Source organism: Camarhynchus parvulus, chromosome 1, assembly GCF_901933205.1.
Source record: "Camarhynchus parvulus chromosome 1, STF_HiC, whole genome shotgun sequence".
Taxonomy (NCBI): domain Eukaryota; kingdom Metazoa; phylum Chordata; class Aves; order Passeriformes; family Thraupidae; genus Camarhynchus; species Camarhynchus parvulus.
This window is the reverse complement of record NC_044571.1, coordinates 40,644,659-40,652,702: the sequence shown is the minus strand read 5'-3', so window position 1 is coordinate 40,652,702 and position 8,044 is coordinate 40,644,659. Positions and strand designations below refer to the sequence as shown.

At 44.5% G+C, this 8,044-nt stretch overlaps 1 pseudogene; it reads right to left on the bottom strand.

The window, feature by feature from the left end:
• Positions 1-642: 642 nt before the first annotated feature.
• LOC115902946 lies at positions 643-1,732 on the bottom strand (annotated as a pseudogene).
• Between the last annotated feature and the right edge of the window lie 6,312 nt (positions 1,733-8,044).

Genomic DNA, 8,044 nt, shown 5'->3' with positions numbered 1-8,044 from the left:
TCATCTTCTGTAGATGAATATGATTTAATTCATTTTTTTCCTCCATTTTTGTGTGTATATATATTTTAGTGTAGATATTTATATACATACACTTATATAGTCTTGTAGTCACTATGTCTCTCCTATTCTTCCCATCCTCTCCTAGGGCAAGAGATTTTGCCATTAAAGTGCTCAGTGCCTTATGATGAAGTTCATTGAACCTCCATCCAATCTGAAAACATTTGATTTATCTAGGAGCATTCTAGGTGTGCAATTTAGTGGTTTCAGCAATCATGAAAGTATCTGCTGTGTTTTACTTAGGCTGTAATAAACAAAGCACTACATCAGTGGCAACACTGAAATCAATGGAAGTTGCTCTCATGTCCAGACTAAGCTCTCTGTGTTTCTGGAATCAATAGCAAAGCCCAGAGCTAGAGAACCCTGTGTTTCCCAAATGTCTTTGGGAACAGCCTGGCTAGATGGCTTTAAATTTTGCCCTCAAGGTGGCTTAATCTTGTCTTTTCCCTCCTCTTTCTTTGGTTGCTAGGAGAGGTGTATATAAAACTGTTTCCAAGAAAGCTTTTTGACAAGTCCTCTGCTGCAGGGAGAGGGCAAAGTCAGATGCAATTCTTGCTGTCATACCAACACAATTGTCTTAGGAGCTTAGAGTGCCAAAGCTGTCCTGAGTTTGCTGGAATTTACTTCTAGGGACTCCTTCACAACTTTAATGTGATTTCTGACTTGGTCATATAGTTTTTGCTCCTGAACTACTAGCTCCTGGATGTATTTGCTCCACTTACACCTTGAATGTGAGAGAATGGCTTGCTGGAAGTTGTCTCCCACCACAACATAAAGCAATAGGTTGCCACATGTGTTGAGTGGAGCTGGTGGCCGAGAGACACAGTAGGCAGAGTGGATTTATTCTCCATGTGATAGCTGACTGGACACAACTGTAGTTAACCTGAGCAGTTGCCTAAGATTGGAAGAAAAACTTCCCAAACAGTATTAGAGCATGATAACATGAAGAGCAGTCTTTTAAAGAAAGCTTTCAATTAAGACTTTTCATAAAAGACATTAAAAAAGACTGCTCTTCATGTTATCATGTTCTAATACTGTTTGGGAAGTTTTTCTTCCAATCTTAGGCAACAGAGCCACCCAAAAGATATGGAAGGGAAGGAAGTACGCATAGAAGACCACCAAGAGGACAACAGCAAGTCCTAGAGCCTTCTGTTTGTAGCAAGCCCATGTGTGGGGCCAGTGGCCAAGGTGCAAATGATGAGCACATAGCACAGAGTCACTGTCAGCAAGGGCAAGAAGAAAGCCAGGCTGGTCAGCAGCCGCCTGATTGTGCCCAGGTTTGCAGAGCTGGTAAGGTTGAGGCATGAGGACCTAAAGTTTTGTGTCCCTTTTGAAGAGATCAAGACATTGACAGGGCTGACAGCTTCCTGTGCCATCAACCAAATGGTTGTGCAAGCCATTGCTGTCCACCTCTTCCCCTGGATGAAAGCACTGAAGCAGGTGAGGAAGAAAATGCTGCTGTACAATTTGAAGCTGAAGCAGATGAACTTGCACATGAATTCACTAAAAATTGAGTGACACAGTAGTGCATCAGGAAGGGAAGGCCAGTGAGGTAGAGCAGGTCTGTGAGTTCTGGGTTTAGCCTGATTTATGGTGCTGATCTTTCAAGTCTCATCTTGAAGCTGTAAACACAAATGACAATGAAACTTCCTGGGAAGCCCAGCAGAAAGACCATGCATGTTATACATAATGTGGAGGTACAAAGTCTTCAGACCAACTTCCACACAGTACATTTGAGAAAATCACCTTCAGTGTCTTGCTGGGTGATGGAGTTGGCTAAGTTGTCATTTGTTGTGTTCTTTTTTTCTCCTTAGCTATGAAAGAAGAGAGAAATGTTTAGTGTTCACTGACAGATAAGACTCCTCACTTCTCATTAAAAACGACTTATAATCAGGTCTTTCAGCTGTTCATCAGTGCTCCTATTAAAGTGACTCTTATGACTAAGGAAAGACCTTGCTGTGTTAATAAGAATTGATCTTGATCTAGAAGATTTTATCATATCTAGACACACCAAATTTTATTTTAAAATGCATATTTCAGGAGAGGGCCAACAGAGGCACAATGAAGCTGTAATATAAGGGATTCCACTGTGTTTGATGCATGTGCCCTCATATACAATGTTCACTTTCTGCCCTCATCAGGGGTCAAATGGAGAAGAAGGACAGATTGGTTGTATTGTGTTACTGACCAAAAGTAAAGAGGCTAATTTCCAGAACATAACTGTTCCATAGAAGGTGTTTGCAGCCTTGTTGGTTAAGCAAAAAAAAAAACAACAAAACAAAAGGTGGATGTTGAAGTGTTTTCACATTGTTTTTGCTACTCGAGTTGATTGATATTTTTTACATTTTTCTTCTTGCGTCTTGGAAAGCAGTGATAGAGGAATATTTCATTATTTTAGTTCATTAACAAGATTGATGTTGCCAACAAATAAGTTATTTTTAGGCTTGTCGTTGGCTGCTACGTAAATTTCCATCCCTGTAAAAATTTTAAATGGTGTTTTGCTTTGACATTAGTCTTAGATAGAAATTTTCTGAAACATCAAAATAAATTCATCCAGTTTTGTAAAGCAGCCAGTTGCAAGATACAATATGGGACATGAGCAGGACTCGAGGAACATAAAGCCAGCCTGGTATACAGCCTCTACAGCAGAAAATAGACAGTCACTGAGGCACATAGCAAATTAGTGTTAACATGGCATTCAGTAAATACATTTTCTGTGAAGAAGTTACCTCTTCTAAAATGGAGCAAATGTTCTGCTGGAAGAAAATGAATACATCTAGCATAATTTTTTTCCAAAGGAATGCAGCTTCTTATAGGATGATGCCTGTCCTCAAATTACTGTGGCCTGGATTAGTTAAAATGGATCTTACTGAATCACTGCTTCTGTTTCTTGTTTCACACTGAATTTTCTTGCTGTAGCTTCTACCCTCACTTGTGAGATCACACAGAAAAAGGTTGCACGATTTGGATTCAAATTTGTAAAGAACATTTCGTTCAAATATATTTTAAATATTTTGAAAACTGAAGCTGGAGCTTGAAAAGATGTATGCCAAACACTGGCAATGGTTTTTAAAGAGCAAAATGTTTTTAAACCCCTTGTCATGGCTGGGGATGGTGCAGGAGTAGTTTGGATAAATCCAGCGGTCATACTTCACGGTTGTGCAGCAATGCCATCATTCCCAAACCAAACTGAAGCCTCTGCTGTGGCTAATGGCTAACCAGGCTGGCAGCAGCAGCAGCACCCTGCCTAAGCTGTGCTGTGCTCTCTCATGCTGGGAGTACCAGGGCTGTGCCCATCCGGCTGTTCCCAGTGCACAGCTGGGGACCCAGGTGAAGGGCATGGCTGGGAGCTGCTCCCCACACCGCTTCCTTTGTGTTTTGGGAGAATTTCATTCTGCCAGCAGCTTGCTCACCACCAAGCAGCGTGCTGCTGTAGCAAACCATAGAGGCCAGAGGGCAAATGCCTGTGATCACCAAAAAGCACATCAGTGGTGCTCAACCATGCAGTCCCTACTGGTGGCCACTTGCCCTCAGGGGCTTTTGGAGCCTTCACTATCCATGTGCTCTATGTTGTGGCTGGATACAGGTCAAGGAACTCCCTCAGAGGCCAGACCACACCCCAAGCCCTGCACTGGATATGGAAACACAAAATGGGCACAAGCATTGCAAGGAAAGCACGTGGGTGTAGGGTGTCAGTTCTGCACTGCCCTCAGGTTACAGCAGGGACCAAAGGAAGAAGACAGTGCGTCTTTGCTGTTGGCCTTGTTATTTTGCTGTCTGAATTACAAATAGAATTTAGACAAAACTTAAATCTAATTAAGGAACAGTTTGTACTGTGGCAGATTTTATCACACTAAGTAATTGGCCATAATGGCCCTTCTGCAGCCCAGGCTGAGGGCAAATGATATATGCTGTAGACACATAATGAACTTTAAATAAATTATCCAAAAGCAGAACTCGTACTAGAAGGGAACTAGATTATTGAAATAGAAACCCTCTTTCAGTCTTAATGGTGGAGTCACTGCTTTATTACATGGTATTCTTTACTGTAACCAATTGATTGGAGTCACTTTAAAAAATGTTGTGATTGCATGTCTTTAATTGCAGTCACGTATAAGGGGAACTTGTCTGCTTCTGCATTGCGATAATTTAATTACAGCCTGCTGGAAATAAAAGCCAAATGGCTGCAGCCATGGCAAAGTAACCTAGTGCCTGTAATTGGACTATATTTCACACAGATGTGTTGCTGAATAAATTAAATAGAATTTGGCTCGTAGCGTTCAACTCTTCAACTGATTTAGATTTAAAAGACACAAATTATATACTTTGGGATCAAAACATGAGCCCTCCTTATCGTTTATAATTCAGGAGATATTTTCATGCAGAAAGAGCATGTGGATTTAACTCAAGTGTTGGGTGCAACTCAGGTAAGTTTAATTTGTTCCATATTTCCATCATCTTGTAACCCTTTACTCATCTCTCTCCACTTTGCCCTGCCTCCAAATTCCTACCTCTAAATCAAAATATGCATTTTACTTACAAACCCTTAGTCTCGGGGTCGGCTGCTTGTTCTCTGCCCCCGAGGTGAGTTGGGTGGTCCAGGGAGCGACCCCAGGCTCTGAAGAATGAGACTGGACTCTTTGCTGTTCGGTCTTCAGGTTGTTTATTAAGTCTTATCTACAAAATTTTCTTCCTGGCAGACAGAGGTCTGACCAGCAAGGCAGCCACGATGCTCTCCGACCGCCCCCGAGGCTGCTCTGTCTCTTATACCACAAATTACGTATATCATATTTACCTTTACCTTCCAATACCTATCACCCATGTTGGACAGTGCACCCCTTCCCCAAACCAATCCCTGAGTGCCAACACCACAGCAGAAGATGGAGAACAAGAAGAAGAAGGAAGAAGGATGAGACACGCCCTGTTCCCTCCATCTTGTCCCCATTACCTTTATACAAAATTTTTTAAAACTTATATTTTCACCCTGTGTACACCTTATAAAAACACCCTTTAAACCTGTGACACCTTCCAGCCCTCATACCAAACTGGCAATTCATTTGCAGGATCGAAATCCAGCCACCAAGTGTTCCGGGCATCATGCCAAGATCTCCGAGCCCCCTGACGGGGTTTCGGCTCTCGACGTGGTCTCGGGGGACTCCTCACATCCGGAGTGATGTGCAGAGTTCCCACACCTTAGTGTTGTCTTCTCTTCACAGCTGGTTTCTTAAACACCTTACTCCAGTTGGCAGAGTTTTCTTTTAAATTCCACAGGTTTGTGCAGTGAGACTGGTTGAGAAAGCTCCCATGAGACATGCAAGCTGTGGGAATGTTCTGAGTCTGTTCCCAGGTTTCTGCCAGGTGAGGACAGCATGGGCTCCATGGTGCTAAGTGAGAGCAGCTCTGCCTCCTCTCACCTACCTGCAGACTAGCAGCCATATCCCCAGCAGCGGGGCTGTCCTGGTGTCACCTGTCCTCCCATCTGGCCTCCAACACCTGCTTGGGACATAGGGACCTACCCTGTCTCACTCTCAGAATGGACTGGGACTGCCTGTACCCTGCCCAGTTGGGCTGGAGTGGTTTGCCAGGGCTGATTCCAGCCCTCAGTGAGGCATGCAATGCAGCAGCACTCAGGCAGTGAGAGGCAGCACCAGCTCAGTGCCTGTCTCAAGGAATACCCATCCTCCAAGTCCCAGAGCACAGGAGAGGTGATAAATGAGGGGAAGGATGCAGAAAGAGCAGGGTTTTGAACTGGTAGGAACTTCTCTGCAGAGCTTGGTGGATGCTGAGAGCTCAGACCAAACCCTTGCCTCTCAAAGACAGCAAAGCTCTCCAAAGTGGGAGGCTGGTGGGACCTCTGCATGGATGGATCTGACACTGAGAAGAGCAAGGACTCTGAAACCAGGGCTCAAATGGGTCTCGTGGCTGGGAGAGATATTTAAGACCATGTGATTGTGAGGGCAACCCAGGTGGAGACAGGTTTTGATGGAGAAAAGGATTGCATGAATGACAGATAACTACCCTGACCATGCTACATGACTCATTCATTTTCTGCTGACTTGTCCAGAGGAAAGGTTTTGAAGAGAGATCTGAAGAGGTGGATCAATGGGCTGAAGTCAAATTTAGAAGGTTCAGTGAGGCCAAGTTCCAAGTGTTGCACTTGGGTCACAACAATCCCGCATAGCACTCCAGGTTTGCAGAAGAGTGCCTGGGAAACTGGCTGGCAGAAAAGAATCTGGTCAAGAGCCAGCTGACCATGATCCAGAATGTGCTATTGGCCATGAAGGCAAATGTCATTCTGGCCTGTATCAGCAGTAGTGTGGCCAGCAGGACAGAGCAGTGGTTGCTCCTCTGTACGCACCCCTGCTGAAGCCACACCTCAAGTGCTGCCTTCAGGTCTGGGCCCCTCGCTGCAAGGAAGACATTGAGGAGCCGGAGCGTGTCCAAAGAAGGAACGTGAATCTTACTCAGAGGGGTCTAGATCCTAAGTGATGTGAGGAGTAACTGAAGAAGCTGGGGGTGTTTAGTTTGGAGAAAAGGAGGCTGAGGGGGGACTTAATCACTCTCTAAACTTGTGCTCTACAGCTGCCTGTAGCAAGGTGGGGGTCTGTTGTATTAAACACGTTTACAACAATTCTCATAAATATACAGTAATACATTACATAACAATACTTATACATATATTACACAACAATACATTACAACTTATACATTATAACAGTTACCTTACTAACAACATCTATCTCTTCTAGTTGAGGCGGTCATAACTCAAAGACTTCAGATGTCCCAAACCAAATCCCTCAAATGTCCCATAATTATTACTTGTTGGTGGCTCACCTATTCCCAGGTGTCTTGATTGAGATAATCAGGTCTAGACCTTTTTGTGGCTTCCACCTGCCACTCTCTGCTGCACCAATGCCGCCTCCCCCACTCCGTCCCAGTGGGTCACAGTAGCCCTAAACACTAATACCTATACATTACAGTAAACCTTACAACAAACACTAATACATTACAGTAAACATTACAACTACAGAGTCCATCCCCTCCAGGGGCTTTTCCCAAAGCATCCAGCCAGGAGCATCTGCAGCTAATCCAGCAGCCATCCAATGAAGGATATTGCTGCCAGACTGCCACAGAGCCCTGGCCTGTCCAAAGCTTCTCAACCCTCTTCTGGGGTCCATCCCCTCCAGGGGAACTCACCACCTTCTCCAAGGTCTTCTGATAACAACAGAGTCCATCTCCTCCAGGGTCTTCTTCTGGTCTTTCTCTCCTGGGGTCTTGGGATCCTTCTCTTTTCTACTGGGGTTCCTGGTCTCTGCAGTAGCCTTCTCCTGGGTAGCCTTCTCCTGGCTCTTCTTGCAGTCTTCTTCTGGTTCCTGCAGTCTTCTCCTGCAGTCTTCACAACAGCCATGCAGCTTTTCTTGCAGTCTTCATCTGGCTCTTACCCTGACTCTTTGGCTGACTCCACCCTTTTATGCTCCTTGTTCTTAATTGCTTACAGGTGTATATGCCACTTGTCCTTAATTGGCCCCAGCTGCAACTCATTGGGGACTACTGTTCCCCCTTACAGTTCTTCCTACAGGGGTCGGCCTCTTCTCCCAGGCAACCAGTGCTAGGACAAGAGGAAATGGCTTCAAGCTGTGTGGGGGAGGTTCAGACTGGACATTAGGAAGAATTTCTTCACTGAAGGGGTGATTAGATGTTGGAATGGGCTGCCCAGGGAGGTTCAGCAGTTGCCATCCCTGGAGATGTTCAAGAAACAACTGGACATGGCACTTAGTGTTAAGTTAGTCGCCGTGGTGGTGCTCAATAAAAGGTTGGACTCTGGGATCTTGGAGGTCTTTTCAATCTTAACTATTCTGTGATTATATGAATGAAGAAGCCTATGTCAGACTATGTGCTTCTTTTGATTATGGTTAATAAAAAATACCCAGGCTGCAGTGGGATCTGGAACATTTTACAGCCCCCAAATAACTAGGCAATAAAGCAG